This window comes from Lemur catta, chromosome 17, assembly GCF_020740605.2.
Source record: "Lemur catta isolate mLemCat1 chromosome 17, mLemCat1.pri, whole genome shotgun sequence".
NCBI classification, from domain to species: domain Eukaryota; kingdom Metazoa; phylum Chordata; class Mammalia; order Primates; family Lemuridae; genus Lemur; species Lemur catta.
The window spans coordinates 39,749,165-39,771,007 of NC_059144.1; the positions used below are offsets into that span (position 1 = coordinate 39,749,165).

Consider the following 21,843-nt stretch of genomic DNA (forward strand, 5'->3'; position numbering starts at 1 on the left):
TCTTGTTCTTGTTTTATTGTAATGGCTGGTGCCTTCAGTACAATGTTGAATAGACATCTTTGTCTTGTTCTCAATCTTAGGGGTGATAAGCCTTGAGTAAGATGTTAGTCGTCTGCTCATCTGCTTTGTATCCATATAGCTTTGTCTTTTCTAGAATTTCATATAATTTTTATATAATTGGAACCATGTAGTATATTGTATCAACCTTCTTTTACTAAGCCCATTTCTCTGAGATTCATTCACATTGTTGTGTGTATCAGGAGTAATGTTCTCTTTATTGCTGAGTATGTATATGTACACGATAACTGTATAATGGCAATATATGTGGCAATTTGTTTATCCATTTATCAACTGAGCAACACTTATTTGTGTGTTTTTCACTTTTTAGCTATTACGAATAGAGCTACTACAAACATTGGAATACAAGTCTTATGTGGACATAAGGTTTCATTTTCTTGGACAAATAGGAGGTGGGCTTGCTGGATCTATAGTAAATGTATGTTTAATTTCACAAAAAATTGGGGAGGCCAAGGAGGAAGGATAGCTTGAGGTCAGGAGTTTGAGACTATCTTGAGCAAGAGCAAGACTCCATCTCTATTAGGAATAGAAAAAAATTATCCAGTCAACTAAAAATAGAAACAAAAAATTAGCCGGGTGTGGTGGCCTGTGCCTGTAGACCCAAGCTACTCAGGATGCTGAGGCAGGAGGATCACTTGAGCCCAGGAGTTTGAGGTTGCTGTGAGCTAGGCTGACACCATGGCATTCTAGCCTGAGCAACAAAATGACACTGTCTCAAAAAAAAAAAAAAAAAAAAAAAAAAGTGAATAATAACCTAAGTGACTGTACTATATTCTTTCTCACCAGCAATATAGTCATTTGTTTTACATCCTTACCAACGCTTGGTCTTAGTATTTTTTTTAAGTTTTAGCCATTCTGGTAGATGTGTAGTGATATCTCATTATGATTTAAATTTGAAATTCCTTTTGCCTTCTTTAGTGAAATGTCTGTTCATATCCCTCCTCCTCAACCCCAGTTTATTGAGACAGAGTCTTGTGCTGTCGTCCCAGCTGGAGTGCAGTAGCGTCATTATAGCTCACAGCAACCTCAAGCTTCGGGGCTTAAGCTATCCTTCTACCTCAGCCTCCCCAAGTAGCTGGAACTACAGTCAAGTGTGCCACCACACCTGGCTAATTTTTCTACTTTTTTTTGTAGAGATGGGGTCTGGCTCTTGCTCAGGCTGGTCTCGAATTCCTGACCTCAAACGATCCTCCTGCCTCGGCCTCCCAGAGTGCTAGGATTACAGGCATGAGCCACTGCACCCAGCCTCTTTTGCCCTCTTATCCTTTCCTGTTCTCCTCTTACTCCTTTCTTTTGAAAATCAGGTTGTCTTTTTGTTACTGAGTTGTAAGAGTTTTTTTTTTTTTTTGAATATATATTCTGTATATTCTGGATATATATCTTGTATATCTTTTTTTACAATTTTTTTTTTTTTTTTGAGATAGAGTCTCACTCTGTTGCCTGGGCTAGAGTGCTGTGGCATCAGCCTAGCTCACAGCAACCTCAAACTCCTGGGCTCAAGCAATCCTACTGCCTCAGCCTCCCGAGTAGCTGGGACTACAGGCATGCGCCACCATGCCCGGCTATTTTTTTCTATATATATTTTTAGTTGTCCATATAATTTCTTTCTATTTTTAGTAGAGACGGGGTCTTGCTCTTGCTCAGGCTGGTCTCGAACTCCTGACCTCGAGTGATCCTCCCGCATTGGCCTCCCAGAGTGCTAGGATTACAGGCGTGAGCCACTGTGCCCGGCCTACAGTTTTTTTTTTTTAAAAGAGAGGCAGGGTCTCACTCTGATGCCCAGGGTGAGTGAAGTGGCTGATCATAGCTCACTTCAGCCTCGAACTCGTGGGCTCAAGTGAGCCTCCTGCCTCGGCCTCTCATAGTGCTGGGATTACAGGTATCAGCCACCACACTTAGCCCTGATATGCAGCTTTTATCAGATATGTTTTGCAAATATTTTCTCCCAGTTTTGGGGGTACAGTCTTAATTGGTGATCAGCAGTGTCTCTGTAGTGATGTTCAAGTTCTTGGTCATGTATATTTTGGGGAATAATAAGTATTTTATAGTTTGAATAACAATTACGTAAACATGTACTATATAAACCTCATTGTTTAATACATATAAATGGAAAGAAAACCACAGTTGTTAATTTGGAACATGTAAGGTCTTAAGCATAGTGAATTATTTTCTACTGTACTCAACTGTTAAAAGTAACTTATAATTTAAATGTTCCAGGACTTAATATTTTTATTAAAAATGAAGAAAGAAGTCCTTGTCTGTTTCCTCATTATTACAAATGAAAATGAAAAACATTGAATGTGTTGGTCTGGTATAATCCTAATGAAAAGTTGCTGAAAATATATCTAAAAGTACTTAATCTTACCTTGAGCTTTTGTCATTGTTTCCTCTTTAACTCTCACTGAAAAACCCAATCTTTATGGCTTACCTCTATTAGTGTAGATTATATTCCTTTTGCTCTAAGATATATATTATTTTTTCTTTCGTGGTTTCTATGGTTAACTGTTATACTGACTTGAATTAGCTTTTGAATGCTTGCACTGTAAGCTAATGAGAAAATATCAGTTTCACAATGTGCTATTTGTCACATTTAGTATTTATATTAAATTATTATAACCTTAAACTGCCTAATTCTCTCCCTGGACACTTTTTTCCTTTCCCAGAAAGGAGACACTCACCTTAATTTACTTAACAGTCCCCTTACCCTAACTTGAAGATATATATTTTAGTTCTTTTCTCTCTGAATATTCTTTCTGTCATGCTGGAATTTTGGAACATTTTACAATTTACATTTAAGAAGACTAGTTTAAAAAAACAGTGGAAATTTCCAGCTTAAAAAAATCCAACTTCTGGTCTAATAACTGCTTTGCAGGAAGAAAGAAATATGAAAAAGAACCGCAGACGTTCTGGATGTCAGCCTGTGAAATTTTCCACTATTTCCCATAATAACATGCAGGCATGCTTATACTGTTGGATTCAGTGCAACTGCAGTTGCAGTTGGAGTAGAATTTGAAGCCACTCTATCAATGATAAAATGGCATCTGGCCAGCTTTTAGTGAGCAGTGCATAAATTCGCACATCTAAGGTACTGTACATTTGTTTTATCTCTGCCTGAATAGTGTGGCTAGTGTGGCCATAAACACTGAACTTGCAAAATTATTTAAAAATATTCTGATCCCAAAATTCCTGTTTTAAATGATTTTGATTTTTAAATTTCAGTAGATTATTGTGCATCTGAGAAGATACATAATCATTTTAGTTACAGTGCTGCGTAAATAAAATTTTATAGGATTTTATATAGTATAGAAGAATGCTCAGAAAATTAAAGCAAAGTTTTAAAGAGATTTGCATAAGATCAATATTCATTTGCTGTGATTCAAGAAACATTTTACATTTTAACTATTTCAGGTTCCTGTTACTCTTTCAGAAGGTCAGTAGACTTTATATTAAAATTGATAGAGTGCTTTTGTTTGGCTCTTTGAAATTTAAAGGTGAATGGTATTGTTATTTGATTTGCCCAATGATGGAAGTCCAGGTCGCCTAGTTCTGTAAACTGGCAGAGCAGAACGATGAAGAGTAGATTACAGATACACTGTGATAATCCACTTTATTTCATCTTTCATAGGTAATGCTATTTTCCTCCTCCCCCACCCTCCATGGGTAATGCTTTAAAGTAGTTTTAAGGAATGAAATTGAGGAATTCAGGTTTTATGGATTAACATTTTGAACTCTTGCATTTCTGCAGTGAGAAATTTGAGGGTTGAAAGTGATAAAACAGATGTATGTATCTTTGTGTGTTTTTATACCCATAAGTCACCTACATTTTGGAAATCAAGCCATATTAATGCATGAATAGATATTTTCTGAACTACTGAGGCTTAGATTTGAGCAAGAACAGTGTTGTGACATAACAGTGTCCTCCACCCCTTCCTTCTGATCTATTCCTTCCTTGTTTGTTTTCATCCTTCCTCTTGACCTTTCCTGTTTCTATAACTCTTTTCCTGACCTCTTCAGGCACTTCCCCTTCTCAGTCCTCATTCTGTCTCCAACTATTTTATCCCTTCCTTTTCAGCCTAAATTTCCTTCTGGCCTATAGCCTTTTTTTTTTTTGAGACAGAGTCTCACTCTGTAGCCCAGGCTCGAGTGCCATGGCGTCACCCTAGCTCACAGCAACCTCAAACTCCTGGGCTCAAGTGTTCCTCCTGCCTCAGCCTCCCAAATAGCTGGGACTACAGGCATGTGCCACTATGCCCAGCTAATTTTTACTATATATTTTTAGTTGTCCAGCTAATTGCTTTCTATTTTTTTTAGTAGAGACGGGGTCTCACTCTTGCTCAGACTGGTCTTGAACTCTTGAGCTCAAATGATCCGCCCACCTTGGCCTCCCAGAGTGCTAGGATTACAGGCGTGAGCTACCATGCCCGGCCACCTATAGCCTTTTTTCCTCTGTTGACTTTCTATCCTTCAAGTACCTCACTTTTTCTGGTTGCTCACTGTTAACCAAGTCTCTTCTTTATCTTTGGAAGGTTTTTTTGCTGCGTGTGGTCTCTGCTTCTGTCAGATTTATTTAATTTTAGTTGTTGACCTCGCAGACATACATGTTTTCACATCCTCCAAAACCCTTTAACTTTCCTTTCTGTTTGCATGTTTTAATTTATTTTACAAATATTTATTGAGTGCTAGGCACATGTTGGGTGTTCTCTAGATGGTAAGGTTATACCAGTGATCAGAATGGCTATGGGAAAAAATAAAGCTGTGTAAGGGGACTGGGGTGTGTGTGTGTGTGTGTTTTGGGGTAGGTTTGTCGTTTTAGATAGCAGTCATGCTAAGCTTTGCTGAGAAAGTAACATTTGAGCAAAGAGTGCAGGATGTAAGTAAGGTTTGTAAACAGTAGGGTTTAGTGTTGGGATGGGGGGCATTCTGTATAGGGAGAACCAGCTGGTGCAAAGGGCCTTTGGTAAGAGCATTCTTAGTGTACTTGAAGAACAGGATGACCAATGTGTTGGAGCATGATGAACAAAGGGGTAAGTAGTAAAGAAAGAAATCTGAGAGGTAACAGTGGGGCTTTGTAGGCAGTTGTGAGGACTTCAGTTTTTGCTTTGAGCAAAAATGGGAGCTGCTGCAGGTTTTAAATTATATTTTTGGTTATTCCAAAAAGATTGATTCCCTGATTCCCCCCCTCCAATTAAAACATTTCTTTTTTCTTTGATTGTGAAAGTGATTAATTCATGTTAATGTGGAAAATATGTGAAGAAAAGTACAAAGAAGAAAATAAGGATTACCAGTAGCCTTACCATCCATTATTATAGATTTTGTATGCATATCTTTCCAGTCATTTTTCCTTATGCTTGTACATTAACACACTGCTTTGTGCACTATAGGGTTTTAGCAGAGACCACATAAACTGAATTAGGCTTTAAAGAGATCCTTCTAACTGCTTCGTGAAGAGTAGCCTATGAGTTTAAGTGCAGAAGCAGGGATATCTATTAGAAGGCTATTACAGTAATCCAGGTAAGACATAATGTTGGCTTAGATTATGCCTATGGCAGTGGAGGTGATAAGAAGTGGTCAGATTCTGTATATATTTCGAAGTTAGAGCCAACAAGATTTTGTGATGGATTCAAGGGGGGAAGGGGAGAGGAATCAAGGGTTGGCTTGTACAACTAGAAACGTTTGGCTTCATCTTTCTTGTCACGTTACCCATCCACGGTTCATTTCTAACTCTTATCTTTTATTGTGTTCTTCCTGTTCATTTGAACTAGTGATTATTTGTTTTACCAAGCTTCTGGTCTGTACCATCCAGCTTGGCACTTGGTACCTACCACAAGATGCTATATATATAACAAATGTCCCTAACTAGATACTGAATATCCTTTTAATGGATCATGGTAAATTTCTGAGTTTGTTCAGGGACTGATAACTTTCTGAGTACGTTGTGGGCATTCAGTAAATGTTGATTTTTTTTTTTTTTTTTTTTTTTAAATAGAGTCTTCCTCTTTAGCCCAGGCAAGAGTGCAGGGGTGCTATCATAGCTCAATGTAACTTGAAACTCCTGGGCTCAAGTGATCCTCCCACCTCAGCCTCTTGAGTAACTGGGACTATAGCTGTGTGCTACCACACCTGGCTAATTTTTTATTTTTTGTGGAGACTGGGTCTTGCTATGTTGCCCAGGCTGGTCTCAAACTCGTAGCCTCAAGTGATCCTCCTGCCTAGTCCTCCCAAAGTGCTGGGATTACAAGTGCAACACACTGTACCTGGCCTAATACTTTTTATTTCTATAAAATGTTACATATTTTCTTGAATTTTACAGCAACATGAAGACTTTTTTTTTTTAATGACACTTATTGCTTACCTGGTATATGCCAAAGCATCCTGGGAGATAGGAAGTTGAGTGAGAAAAACTCTCTGCCCAGAAAGGAAGTTATTCTTTGGTGCAGACAGTGTGAGATATATACAAATATCTGTCTCTGCTGTGAAAATAGCATCATATCATGATTTAATGTAAAACAAATTGTTATGCCCATGGCATTCCAGTGGTTATAGGGGTTCTTTGCCTCTTTATTAAATGATGATTAATGTTGTGCTTTGAATTCTTATTTTTTAAAACTTTTTCAGACTTATCCTAGCTGTTGCTACTTACTGATGTCAAATATGTTTGCCCGCTCCCCCCCCTTTGCTATTACTTACATGAGATTTCTTTGGAGCCTTATTTTACATCAATACTTTTCTTTTTTCTTTTTTAAAATCTCCTTTTCCTTCCCATATGGTGTATATACTTTTACTGTCTTGTGTAAGAGCACTTGCTTTCCTCATTCTTTTAAGCTTTGCTTTTACTCTTACCTCTTTAGTTCTTAACCTTTCTACTTTTAAAGTAATTTCTGTAATACCTTAAGGATTTTGGAACACATGTGAGCTCTGCAGGGAATTTTTATGTAGGAACATTGTTCTATTTTAAGCAAAGAAATTCTTCAAATATTTATTAGATGCTGCCTAGATTAAGGGATATGTTTGCTGTCTGAATTAGGGGATATGTTATCTATCAACTGAATTCTCTGAATTTCCCTGGTCTGGAAGGGATTTAATCTTTTAGACAGGAAGAAGGAAAGTTGGTAAAAGTAGTGCTGTTCAGTTAATTTATTTGTTTGAGTTGTGGCTATCAACTTAGTTTTGCTTGTGATCACCATTTCTACCTGGTAATAGAGTTTTCTTTCTTTTTTTTTTTTTTCTTTTCTTCTTTTAGACACAGGGTCTCACTGTTACCCAGGCTGAAGTCCAGTGGCATAATCATAGCTCACTGCAGCCTTGAACTCCTTGGCTCAAGTGATCCTCCTGCCTCAGCCTTCCAAGTAACTGAGACTACAGGTGTGCGCCATTATGCCTGGCTAATTTTTTTGTTTTTTGTAGAGAGACAGGGTCTGGCTATATTGCCCAGGCTGATCTCGAACTCCTGGTCTCAAGCGATCCCACCTTGGCCTCCTAAAGTGCTGAGATTACATGTGTGAGCCACTGGGCCTGGCCAAGTATTTTTGTTGAGAAAGGTTATAGAATGTAATTCATGCATATTTTCAGGATAATCTAGTTAGTTCAACAAATGAGTACCTATAAAAGCCAGGAGGGGTGGGGCATGGTGGCTCATGCCTATAATCCTGGCACTTTGCTGGGCCAAAGTGGGAGGATTGCTTGAGGCCAGGAGTTCGAGACCAACTTGAGCAAGAGACCCCAGCTTTATAAAAAATACAAAAGTTAGCTGGGTGTGGTGGCACACCCTGTAGTCCCAGCTACTTGAGGGGCTTGAGGCAGGAGGATTGCTAGAGCCCAGAAGTTTGAGGTAGCAGTGAGGTATGATGATGCCACTGCACATTAGCCTGGGTAACAGAGCAAGACCCTGTCTCAGAAGGATTAAAATGTCCTGTTTAGATGACTGTTAGTTGACTGGATACAAGTCTTTGGGTCTGGGAATGCTGTTGCCATTCATAATGTGAATTTAGAAATGAAGAAAATATGTAATATTAATTTATTTGGGTTGGAGAATAGTGGTGAACCTGGGCTACTACATTCTTTCCAAGAGAGTCTGATGTTCAAATCTTTAGCTACAATTATTAATTTAAGAGCTTTGCAACAATGATTTGCAGACACATATTGTAAGATCATTTTTAAAAATATAATTTACTCTGCCTCCAGAGAGAAGTTTGTGTTTCATAAATAATCGAAATTATTATTATTTCTGTCTTTCAAATGAAGCAAATATGTATTGTTTTCAGAAACCAAAGATGTTATCTCCCCACCCCTCAACCCCCTTTAACTTTTCAGCATGTGTTCTATTTTTCCCAAGCCTTTAGAGGAAAGAAAGCTTGGATGCCCTGCTTCCAGGACTTCTCTTTTAGTAAGGTTTTCCCTAGTAGTTTGTCTAAGTTGTGTTTTAATATCTTTTACTAGCTTAGCTTTTTCAGTCTTTGGGACAATATGCTGACTCAGTTGTGAATTTTGACTTTTCATTTATTGTACCATAGAATTGTATGTGCTAATAGAAGGTAAACTCTTTGAGGGCTGGGAGTTAACCTGTTTTGTTTACTGCTATATTAGTGTTGAGAACGGTGGCGGGCACATAGTAGGTACTCAGATATTTGTTGAATAAATTTAGAATAGCTATAGCAACAGTTCCTATTTATTGGGCATATACCGTATGATAAAGTTCTAAGTATTTTGAGTGTATTTGGTGGTATTTCCATTTTTACAGCCAAATGAACTGTTGCCTGTCCATATGATAGTGTATGAATAGGTGTGGGTGCGGAAGAAGGAGATGAAGGTAGCGTTGTTGAGGTTCTGCTAGGTATTACCAAATTTCATCAATTATAAAACACATTATTATTCTATATACCACTAGGAAAGAACATGTAAAACTGCCAGTTAAACTATGGGATACTGACAATAGCATGACACATTCTGATTTCAAAGATATAAAAATAAGGGGAAAACCCCCCAATCCTTAAAATAAGGAATACTAGTAGCTTTACATAAACTCTTATTTAACAATCATAAAACTTTCTAGAGGTAGATATTACTATCTTCATTTTAGAGATGAAGAAATTGAAGTTCGTGGGTTAACAGGCTCTCAAGATAGAGAATCCAGATTGAGATCTCTTAGATTTCAGAGGCCATGTCCTTTTTAATTACCCCATGTGGCTTTAGGAATCAGGGAGACAAAATAGTACTTGGCCTGTCATCTTTAGCTTGAAGATTCTTAGTTGGCATGGCTTTAAATGTTTTCTGAATGTAATTGATTTTTCCTTTAAAAAAAAAATCAACAGATATCTTTGTATTTACCATGTGCTAGTTACTCTATATGTCTGTGTGTATACCAAACAATATAAGGCCTTATCTCTTCCTCTCAAGGAATTTACAGTCTATTTGGGGAGATGAGAAATAAACATGAAAGTTAGATAACTAGAGAAGATTTAAATAACATTTCAGAGAATAATGAAAGGGGTTTAACAAGGCAATGCAGGATTAATTGCCAAATAAATTGTACAAATAATTGCTTTTGAGTTCAGAGGAAGGAGAGATCGCTTGAGGCTGGGGTAATCTAGGGAAAGATTTAAATGAATTCCTGGGAGATATTTTTAGTTAGTGAGATTATTTACTTTACTTTTAAAATTATTTTAATGTTTATTATAAGTGGAACTGCAAAGTGTTTGAACATGAAGAACTTTTTGTACCTTAAGTTTTTGATCTCTGTATGAGAGCGCAGGAACTACTACTGCATGGAAAAGTAGAAGAAATCATGTTTTTTACATGTATTTGCTTCTTTGGTATCAAGTAGATGGAGAAAGTACTCATTCGTAGGAGAAAGACCTTTGGCTGAAGAGAAAGGGGGAACTGCCTTTCCCTGAATACTTTGAGCAGCACTCTCGCCACATTTACAATCAGTTGTACTTTCTGAGCCATCGCAAGCTTACTTTTTTTTTTTTTTTTTTAAGACAGAGTCTCGCTTTGTTGCCCAGGCTAGAGTGAGTGCCGTGGCGTCAGCCTAGCTCACAGCAACCTCAGACTCCTCGGCTTAAGCGATCCTCCTGCCTCAGCCTCCCGAGTAGCTGGGACTACAGGCATGCGCCACCATGCCCAGCTAATTTTTTCTATATAGATTTTTAGTTGGCCATATAATTTCTTTCTATTTTTAGTAGAGACGGGGTCTCGCTCTTGCTCAGGCTGGTCTCGAACTCCTGACCTCGAGCGATCCACCCGCCTCGGCCTCCCAGAGTGCTAGGATTACAGGCGTGAGCCACCGCGCCCGGCCGACTTTTTGTGGCTTATATTCATGATTAACTTATAAAGGTTAGAAACAAGCATTATCCCCTTTACATTAGTAATGCTTTCTAAAATATTTGAAAATAGAAATACAGTTAAAGATGCAGAGCAAACAAAGAATGGTCCATTATGTTTTGGTAGAATGTGATTGATAGTATTTCAGACTACATTCCTGAATCAGACACTCAGAACTCAATGTTGGGGTTTTTTTTTTTTTTGAGACAGAGTCTCACTCTGTTTTCCTTCCGGGCTAGAGTGCTGTGGCATCAGCCTAGCTCACAGTAACCTTAAACTCCTGGGCTCAGGAGATCCTCCTGCTTTAGCTTCCTGAGTAGCTGGGGACTACAGGTGCACACCATGATGCCCAGCTAATTTCTCTATTTTTAGTAGAGATGGGATCTTGTTCTTGGCCCAGGCTGGTCTTGAACTCCTGAGCTCAAGCGATTCTCCCACCGTGGCCTCCCAGAGTGTTAGGATTACAGGTGTGAGCCACTGCCTCGGGCCCCCAGCTAATTTTTTGTTTTAATATTTCTTTTAGAGATGGGGGGGGTCTTGCTATGTTGTCTAGGCTGGTCTTGAACTCCTGGCCTCAAGCAATCCTCATGCTTTGGCCTCCCAAATCACTGGGATTAAGGGCATGAGCTATTGTCCCTGGCCTCCATTTACCTATTGATGACCAGTTTGTTTTCACTGATACCTTTGTTTACTCCGTTCCCCCATATTATTTTGAAGCAAACACCAGACATTATACGATTTCCTTAAATATCTATAAAAGTTAAGGATTGTCTTTTAAAAAAAAGCATAGCCATAATACCATTATTACATCTAGAAAAATTACATTAATTCCTTAGTAGCATCAAATACAGTCATCATTCAGTTTCTGGTTCTCTCTTGCTTCTCTTTATATTCTTTGTTTTTTGTTTAAAGAGACAAGGTTTCAGGGTTTCACTCTTGCCCAGGCTAGAGTTTAGTGGTGTGATTATAGCTCACTGTAACCTCAAACTTTTGGGCTTAAGTGGTCCTCCTGCTTCAGCCTCTTGAGTAGCTAGGACTACATGCATGTGCAACTATGCCTGGCTAATTTTTGAGTTTCTTTTATAGAGACAGGGTCTTGCTATGTTGCCTAGACTAGTCTCAAACTCCTGGCCTCAAGGGATGTTCCCACCTTGGCCTCCCCAAGTGCTAGGATTACAGGCATGAATAACTGCACCTGGCCCTACTTCTTATTTTTTAGTTTATTTGAATCAGATCCAAATGAAATCTACACATTACAATTTGGTTGTTACGTATCTTAAGTCTCTTTTAATATGGCTTCCTCCTCCATCTCTCTTTTTTTCCAATTTGTTTTCTGTCCTGTAGAGTTTCTTAACTGTCTAGATTTTGCTGAGTATGTCCTTATGGTGGTGTTTTGTTTTTTTTTTTTGGTTTGTTTTTTTTTTTTTAAATAAACTGATAGTTGGCTGTCAAGACTTAACCAATTTCAGGTTCAATTATTTTTTGACAACTGTATTAGTTATCTAATACTGTAACAAATTATCCACAACTTGGTACCTTAAAACATTTATATTGTCTTCCACAGTTTGTGACAGTTAGGACTCTGGGGGCAGCCTAGTTAGGGGGGTTCTCACTTGAGGTCTCTCACGTGTTACAGCCATTTGAAGGTTTGACAGAGGCTGGAGGATCTGTTTTCAAGGTGGTTCACTCAATGGCCATTGGCCCAGAGATCTCAGTTGCTTGCCTGATTGTCCTGAAGGCACTCTGCTAGAGCAGGTGATCAGATAGAGAGGGAGAAAGGGAGGAGGAAAGCTGCAGTGCCTTCTCTCCCTCCCCCTTTTGTTGTTTGTTTTCTCCTGGCTTCATCTTCTAATACCATCACATGCAGTGCCTTGTAGGACCCTGGAAGTGACAGTTTGTTGCTTTTCTTTTGGTCATATAGAGCTGCAGTCCTCAACCCCTGGGCCATGGACTGGTACTGGAGGGCTGCAGAGCTCTGCCCACCTCCGTCTGTGGAAAATTTGTCTTCCATGAAACCAGTCCCTGGTGCCAGAAAGGTTGGGGACTGCTGATATAGAGCAATCCTTATACTGTGAGTGGGAGGGGACTACTTAAGGGCACAAATATTTGGAGAGGGGGATTGCTGGGGGCCATCTTGGGAGCTGGTTACCACAGTGAAACCACTTCACATGTAGTTTGGTTCATCAGGAGACATGTGATGTTTGGTTTTCTTTTTGTTATAGTAGCAGCTATTGATGTTCAGTACCTTATGTCTGTTAATTTATTAGGGTAGCAAAAAGGTTTAATTCATGTCCTTTTCACTTAATGGCTGTAAATTTCTTTTTTGAGACCTAAGTCTCAAAAAAAAAAAAAAAAAGAATGCTGGAGTGCAGTGGCTTGATCATAGCTCACTGTAACCTCAAATTCCTGGGCTTAAGTGATCCTCCTACTTTAGCCTCTCAAATAGCTGGGAGTACAGATGCATGCCACCACACTCAGCTAATTTTTTTTTCTTATTTTTTGTAGAGATGGGGTCTTGCTATGTTGCCCAGGTTGGTCTTGAACTCCTGGCTTCAAGAGATCCTCCCACCTCAGCCTCCTAAGGTGCTGGGACTACAGGCTTGTGCCACTGTGCCTGGCCAGCTGTAATATTTCTATAAAGAGAAACTTCCTCTAAGCAACTATTTGATTACCCAGTGTGGGTACAGTTCGTGTAGGAAAGGTGGAATAAATGTGCTCTTTTCTTTACTTACTAATATTTAGAGTAACAAGTTGGTTCATTAGCATTCTCCAATGGTAAAGAACATTTTTTTTCCTGATGTTTTAAAAAAACTTTATTTTGAAATACTTTTAGATTTGAGGAAATGTTGCAAAAGTAGTAGAGTGTTCCTGTATGTGCTTCATCTAGGTTTCCCTAATTTACCAGCTTGCATAGCCATGTTACAATGATCAAAACTAAGAAGTTAACGTTGGTACAATACTGTTAACTAAATAACAGATATTACCAGATTTTCTGCTATTGTCTTTTATTCTGTTCTTTATTAGTTTCTCCTTTTTGCCTTTTTGGATCTATTTTAAAATTTTTGTAGTGTTTTTTTCAGCCGCATGTAGGTGTCTGTTACATTATATCTTCATATGTCTTTTAGGTAATATTCTATCTTGTCTGTTTTAGGTTTTTAAAAAAGGTTTATGAAGTTTTTTGTATTTTTGTTCTGGATAATGCCTTTATATATATATACATATATATGTATATACATTTTTTTTTAATGAAGGGGGAAGGAGGGATGAGATTCAATTTTATTTTTTTTTATTTCCTTTTTTTTTTTTTTCCCCAGTAGAGATGGGGGTCTCACTCTTGCTCAGGCTGGTCTGAACTCCTGAGCTCAAACTATCCTCTTGCCTCAGCCCCCCAGATTGCTAGGATTACAGGCATGAGCCACTGTGCCTGGCCTGCCTTTATATTAAACCCCTTATACAATAGACTTAGTGCATTGGTTATCATCTGTTGGTTTCTTTGCATACTATTGAAATTACCTAGTAACCTTTACTTTCTCTTCCCCAACATTTGATTTAAAGTAATATTCTTTTACTTTCATTTAATATCTGTTAAGCCAATCAACCAGTTTTTTTCTAGTTTTGAACTCTCCATACTCCCCCCTCTCCTTTTTTTTTCTTGAGACAGGTCTTGCTCTGTTACTGACTCACTGGAGTGCAGTGGTCAGCACTTCATAGATCATAGATCTATGCAGCTTCAAACTCCTGGGCTCAAGCGATCTTCCCTCTTCAGCCTCCCGAGTAGCTGGATAAACTACAGGCATGCGCCACCATGCCCGGCTAATTTTTCTCTATATATTTTTAGCTGTCCATATAATTTCTTTTTATTTTTTAGTAGAGATGGGGTCTCACTCTTGCTCAGGCTTGTCTCAAACTCCTGAGCTCAAATAATCCACCCTCCTTGGCCTCCCAGAGTGCTAGGATTACAGGCGTAAGCCACTGTATCCAGCCTGTATATTGTTTATGTGAGCTAAACCTCTCTACTTTTTCCTCACTTATATATCCAACTGTCTTGTCAACCTTTCCATTTGGATTTCTAATGGACATCTCAAGCAACATGTCCAAAACTGAACTCCTGATCTTCCCTGTCAGATCTTCACCAGAAGCCTTCTCTTTCTAATTTGTTGGTAACTCCATTTTTCAGTTGCTTAGACCAAAAAAGCTTGATTCCTCTTTCTTATCTCTGCATCTCTCTAAGATAGATCTAGAATCTGGCCACATCTCAGTACTTCCACTGAGCCAACATCTTTTGTGAGTTACTGTAGTAACATCCTAACAGGTCTTCTTGCATTTTACCTTTGCCTCTTTTACAGTCTGTTGGAACATGACAGCTGGAGGGATCTTTTAAAATCTTAGACCAGTTTGCCACTCCTCTATTCTGGACTGCATGGGTTTCCCATTTCACTCAGTAAAAATGAAAGCCCTTACTTTGGTCTGTGAAGCTGTATGTGACTTGCCCCTGGTATATCTCTGATCTCACCTTTCGTTCCTCTTTCCCGTGCTCATTCTTGATCTAGTATGGTTCTTCATCCAGTGCAGGTACACGCCTGCCTTTGGGTGTGCCCTCTTTGTGGAATGCTCTTTCTGTTATATGTCTGACTAACTTCCTCATCTCTTTAAAGTCAAAAATCTCACACTCTTAGTGAGGCCCGTGCTCACCACCCTATTTAATACTGGAATCTCTCCCCTCATAGCAGTAATCCTCTAACATACCAATAATTATTTAGTGTTTAATGGTAGTATGGTTTTTCCTCATAAAGAATAAGTTCCATGGTGACAGAAATCTTAGTTCCTCTTGCTCACTGATACATCTCAAACACTTAGATAAGTTCCTGACATGTGGTTCATTATTCATTTGTTGAGTCAATAAATATGCCCCGAATTTCCTTGAAGGATGATGTCCTTCTGAAGCCATTCTCCCACCCCTGTCTGTGACATTAAGATGTTTTTCTGGGTCATAGCTTATCTTTCATCTTTAAACCCTGTGGGAATACATTAGGAAAGTCCCTGTTCTTTGTTGGTTTTATTTTAGCTCCTGGTCTATGTAGGCTGGAACTGTTTCTAGAAATCCAGTCAAGATGGAAGTTGACCCTGAAATTGGTTAAAGGTTGGATGGTCTGTTAATATGGAGGAATTGTGAGTATTTAACTGTCTGTCATATATACAAGGGAATTTTTCTTATTTTCTTATCCTGCAAGCCTAATAATAAAAGGTTCCATTTTTTTAAAACTTCATTTCTTACTGTACTTTCAATGGCAGTTTGAGAAGGAGTGCTAGGTATCGATACACATTAGCATGCAATTGGAAATTGCCTTTAAAAAAGTATATATGCATATTTTGTCTTCCCAATATTTTTATAAGTCTATTTTAGCAAATGAAGAGAGTTGTAGTAATCCAGAAAGAATTGTAGCATGACTATTTATTGGGTAGTCTCCCCAGGAAGGGTCACTCTATTCTGTATACTGCTATCTCATGCAAGATGTGGGATAGAGAGAACAGTGAGGCTTTCATTTGGTGAATGTGATAAAATCAATCAGTATTATAAAGGATCTCTTAAAAATACCACTTAGTGGATTTTAAAAATAATTAGTGATTTATTATTGAGAATATTTCTTAAATTATTATTAATTTTGTGTTTGGATTAGATGTAATATATAAACAACTTCAAAGATGTAAAAACTTTTATTACAAAGTTTGGCTGGGTGCTCATGCCTGTAATGCTAGCACTCTAGGAGGCTGAGGTGAGAGGATTGCAGGCCAGGAGTTGGAGACCAGCCTGAGCAAGAGTAAGACCTTGTCACTACAAAAAACAGAAAAATTAGCCAGGCTTGTTGGTGCACACCTGTAGTCTCAGCTACTAGGAAGGCTGAAGTGGGAGAATCGCTTGCACCCAGAAGTTTGAGGTTATAGTGAGCTATGATGGATGCCATTGCACTCTAGCCCAGGTGACAGAGCAAGACTTGCGTCAAAAACAAAACAAAACAAAAAACTTTTGTTACAAAGTTAAGACATGTTCTCTATAGGTAATAGAAAATTAAAATGTTAAAAAAACTTAGGAAAGATCATTTTGGTATATACTTTTTCTGGCTTTTTATCTATACTTAAGTATATTTACACAGTATATAAGAAACATGATTATATTGTATATCACAATATATTGTGAGCACTCTTAGAGACTATATAGTATTTTTCATTGTACAGATATATCATAACTTACAAGTTTTCTTGTTTTCTTTTTTTTTGGGGGGGGGAAGGGGAGTTCTCTTTATTTTTATTTATTTCCTTTTTTTTTTTTTTTTTTTTTGAGACAGTCTGTCTCTGTTGCCTAGGCTAGAGTGCTGTGGCAGCAGCCTAGCTCACAGCAACCTCCAACTCCTGGGCTCAAGCGATCCTCCTGCCTCAGCCTCCCGAGTAGCTGGGACTACAGGCATGTGCCACCATGCCCGGCTAATTTTTTCTATATATTATTAGTTGTCCAGATAATTTCTTTGTATTTTTAGTAGAGACGGGGTCTTGCTCTTGCTCAGGCTAGTCTCGAACTCCTGAGCTCAAAGGATTCCCCGCCTCAGCCTCCCAGAGTGCTAGGATTACAGGCGTGACCCACTGTGCCCAGCCCAGTTTTCTAATGTTAAATTACTCAGGTTATCTTTTTTTTTTTTGCTAGTATCAAATAACATTGCAGTAAAAGTCTCTCATTACTTGGTGTCTAATTCAGTTGAAGTGAAACCTTTTTTATGAGTATTTAAGGCATCTGTATTTTGTATAAACTGGTGGTTGGATCTAGAGGCGTGAGCACAGATTTAATGAGAATCAATTTCCAAATTCATAAACTCTTCTTCTCTTAAATTCTTAAGTTGGTCTAAGAAAGCTTGCAGGGCCTTGTTCTCCAGTTGTTTCCTTTCACGATTGTTCTTCTAACTGCCAAAAGAAAGGAATAAGTCTCTGGTTTTACTGTGGCATATTGCAATTGTATGTTAAAAAAAAAAATCTAGAGTTTGAAACACATGGAACAATTAGAAATAATTGGTGTTAGAGTTTAACAAGTGAATGACTCTAATGGCTGGTTAACAAATGATCTGTCAGTCAGGTGGTTTTCAAGTCTGTTTTCATCAAAATTGAAGGGGGAGTTAAATTGCTCTCTGAGAGATCATGAAAAAATATTTTTTAATGGTAGTTCACAGACTTTTGTCATATAACTAAGACTGTATTGAAAGAATTGAGTGACATTGCTTTCATGTAACTCCTTATTTATCTACTATGTCAGCAAATTTTATTAATTTTTAATCTTACAGACAAAAAACGAATGCATGGTGGAGTGGGGAGTCTAGGCAGGGAGACAGACATCCTTGCCCATTGCAGCTGAACAGATTTACTTACAGTGAACAGTGTACTTTTTATGAATATTTTACCAGAATTTATAATACATTTGTTTTGAACCATTACATGCTAATAATGATCATAGTAATAACTGAGAATGTTTTTGAATACTTAGATCCTATGGTAGTTGGAATTTAATTATTTCAGTTTATATACCCTTTTGTTACAGAAATGGGATGATCAATAAAATACTTTCAAGTATGCAATGGTATTTCCTTAAGATCAAATTCTGTGGGAAAGAGAAATAGAAATTTGTATTTCAGGTAAAAGGAACAGTTGTAAAATTTCTGACTTAGTAATGAAGGGTGGTTAATATTCTAGGTTCCTTTGAATATATAAGAATCACGTAACAGTTTATTAAATATGCTAAGACATATAATACTTGGAAATTACTGCTTTGTAACTAGTAAAATTGATGGAAATGTTAAATGTCAACTCACAGATGTTCTGGGGTTTATTGTTTTTCGGGAGTCTTTTGGTAGGTACATGAGCGAAAACTTTGAAGTCCTTTGGTATCTGTTTGGTGTCAGGCTTTGTGCTGGCTGTGTTGGTGATGAAATGACTAAAGTGACACATTCCTGGCTTCCAATGTGTAGATTCTCTAGAAAAAAATACTACTGAATTTATGTCTGAAGCAAAGAAACATAACTTTATAAAAACATGAAATGTAAGGATCTTTAGTGTGTATAAACAGAATTACAAATGCATATCTTATATTTCGAATTTTAAGTTAACATCCTCCCTGCCCCCATGTGTTCTTTATCGAAGTGCAGGCTGGAAAAGAAATGTTCTTATTAAGGTGAATGCTTGTTTCTTTTTGACAGTTATTAAAAGAAGATTAGAATAGTGGTGATTTTGTTGCAAAATTTTAAACATGCATTTTTAAAAAATGAAAAATTGCTCCATGTTCATATTGTAGCAGTTAATTTGCCCATATAGAACAAAAAGAAAAGGAAAAGAAGAATTTTATATGCCTTAATATTTCATCACAAAGATAACTTAATATTTATGTCTCCCTCCATGAAGAATAAATAGGAAGGCTAAAATAGAAAGGTTAATGTAGACATTTTTTAAAACTAATTTTTTAGGATTTTTTTTAAAGGAAGCTCTGTTTCTAGATCTAGTTTTTTAAATCCTAATGCACCAGGTTGGTCCTTTTGCTGAAGATGAGACACTTTTGTGGTAGTGTTGCCATGGTGACTGCCTTCCAAGTGCTGTCTCAAGGTCACTCATCACTCATAACCCTGAGTACTTGGATTTTTGTTAAAGAAAAATATCAACACTCAGTGGATAAAGTGAAGTTAATTATCACATCACATTACTCAAGCAAATCAAGGAAAATTATACTTATAAACAGTATTTTGTGTTAGCAGTTACTGATAAACTATCTTTGAATATTGAATTTAAAACTGCTGGAATAGAAGGCCAATGGAAAATCTATAAATTAGCCATAGCCGTATATTGTAATGTTTTGATTTTATTCCATTTGTGACTTTTTAATGCAGCAACTTTATTGCATTTATATTTGAAGATATCTAAACATATCTGCGTCAATATTTGTTTTTTGATACGAGACAAGAGCATAGATTTCTTAGAATTTTTTTCTTTTTGGTAAACTTAGCTTGAATTTGTCAGTTGCTTCAGCCTTTGTTCATTAAGAACAGGATGATCGTTATATTTTCCCCAAACTAGATTTCAGAGATCTGTTGTCTCCTTGGCTTCTATTTCATATACACTTTGTCTCACATTGCTGTTAATTTTCCTTGACTTTTTTTGGATTTTTATCTTTTTGTTAAATATAGGTGTTATGATGAAAAAGCTGTTCATTAAAGGCTTTCATATATTATCAAACCAGTTTTCAATGAACGAAAATATTTTCAGTGAAGGAAAATAGTCTTTATTTTGTTATGGGTCTTGTTCTAGAGAGAGAAGAATCAGAGCTGTGTGCCTCCATTAGGCTGGAAGGTGACTTTGAAATCAGAGATGAAGCATTACTGTAAAAAGGAAAAGTGCTGCTGAAACAAACAAAAATGCTGTTCAAACATATATGGCTAGAAAATTTGGTCTTTTAGCTAATCAGAATATTTAACTAGTGGCTCTACTTCCAGGGGAATCGGATGAATTGGTTCTCATAAAATATTTTCATTTCTGCTTCTGCAGAGCAGACACCTTTGTAATGTCTGATCAAGATATTTGTACATGCTTGAAATTTCAATGAATGCAAAACTCTATAGATAGTATTGCAAATATGCCAGGTAGTTATGTGCCAGCTAACGTTTGTTTCATTTATGCATATTTATGAAGCCAAGTATGTTATCTGATGCTACTTTTGCTAATTTATTTGGAAAAAGGAGTTGATTAAAAACTGTAAGCTATGATGTGAGGCGATGTGATCTAGAAAAAAGAATATTGGACTGGGAGGCCAGGGTCGTGCACTGATCTCTATTTCTTACTGCGTCAGCTTGGTCAAGTCATTTGCTCTACTTCATTTCCCTCATCTGAAAAACAAAGTGGTTGCATTTCCACTGTGACTGCCCATGATTCCAGTGTCAGTATTGTTCTGTGTAGTAAAATTTGAATTATCTTCAGTAATGGAAGAGAATTGCGGTTCATACTAATCTAAAATGCTGAATCTTTAAAACTTGATTTGTCTGATTTTGGATGCAAATTTATTTTATTTCCTTAGATAGTATTAAAGTAATTTTGTATTCCAGACATATATTTAACTAAGTTGTTTTGCAAGGGAGAGGAAGAGTTTTGAGAGTGTGACTGTGGCAAATAATTAGCAGTTTAAAAAATGTTTTGTGACTAACTCCACAAGGTTAGAATTGACTGTAGAAATAGAAACTGAAAGAATATTGAATAGAAAGTGATTTGGAATGTCTTGACCATGAGCTTTAATGTAGGGTCCTAGACTTTTTCAATGAGGAGAGTGGGTTAATGTACAGTGTATTTTTCTTTGAAGTCTTCTTTAACATGACCTATAGCACAGGAAAGCATTGGTCTCAAAAGATAATGTACTGTTTACTGTTTATTAGAAAAAATTAATGTGAATTTTTAAGAGTTTACAAAATAGAATATATGAGTGAAAAGTGAAAGCTATCTGTTTTAGAATTCTGTCCTTTCATACCCATTTCCCTGCATATATAAACACAGTTTTTACTTTGTTGGATCATATTGTGCTTATTTTGCCTTTGCCATCTTTTTGTCAGCAGGTAGAGATCTACTTTATTTTTAAAATAATGGCAAATATGGATCTGCTATAGACTAATAATAAACCAGCCCTCTATTGATTTGCTTTTAAAACAATGCCACAAAGAACATCCTTTTTCTTACATCTTTGCCCACTTGCGCAAATATTTCTATAGAACAGATTCCTCAAAGTTGAATTTCTAGGTCTGTGGATGTCTGAGGGATATCTTTCATGTTTGGATGGATATTTCAAAATTGCTTTCCCGAAAGCTTTAGTTTATGGTCCTATCAACAGTGACACCTACCTTTCATGCACATCTTCTTTGGATGATGGTCTCAATAAACTACCATTTATTGAGTGCTCACCTTGTGTTTAGGAATTGTGCCAGGTGCTTAACTGGGCTCTCGCTGATCCTGATAATCCTGTAAGATACCATTTTCATCCCCATTTACAGTTGAGGAATTTGAGGGTCAGAGAGGTGAAATAACTTGCTTAAGGCCATGTAACTAGTAAATGGCAACAGTGGGGTTTAAACCTCCATTTGTCTGATTTCAAGGTCTGTGTTCCTTCTCTCCAAAGACAATGTCTCTAATATGGCTCAAGATGAGAGGGCCATCTTTAAATCAGTGCATATACAAATTCAGGATATACATATTTTCCTTCAAAATAAGTGATAAAGTCACATAATACATAAAAAGTTAATAGTGCTTCAGATCAGCCGTAGCCCAAATAATATAGATAATATGTTTTATTGAAAAAGATACCTCGTATGTATGACATATAATTTCTGACTCTGGCTTTAGATGTTTGATATTTTGACTTTGCAAATGTGTTTAATTCTA

General features: G+C 37.2%; 1 protein-coding gene across 5 annotated transcripts in view; it reads left to right on the forward strand.

The window, feature by feature from the left end:
• The window catches only part of NCOA3 (nuclear receptor coactivator 3), a 125,755-nt gene that overhangs the window by 15,212 nt on the left and 88,700 nt on the right, over positions 1-21,843 (forward strand). The gene's annotated exons all lie outside the window — the stretch shown is intronic.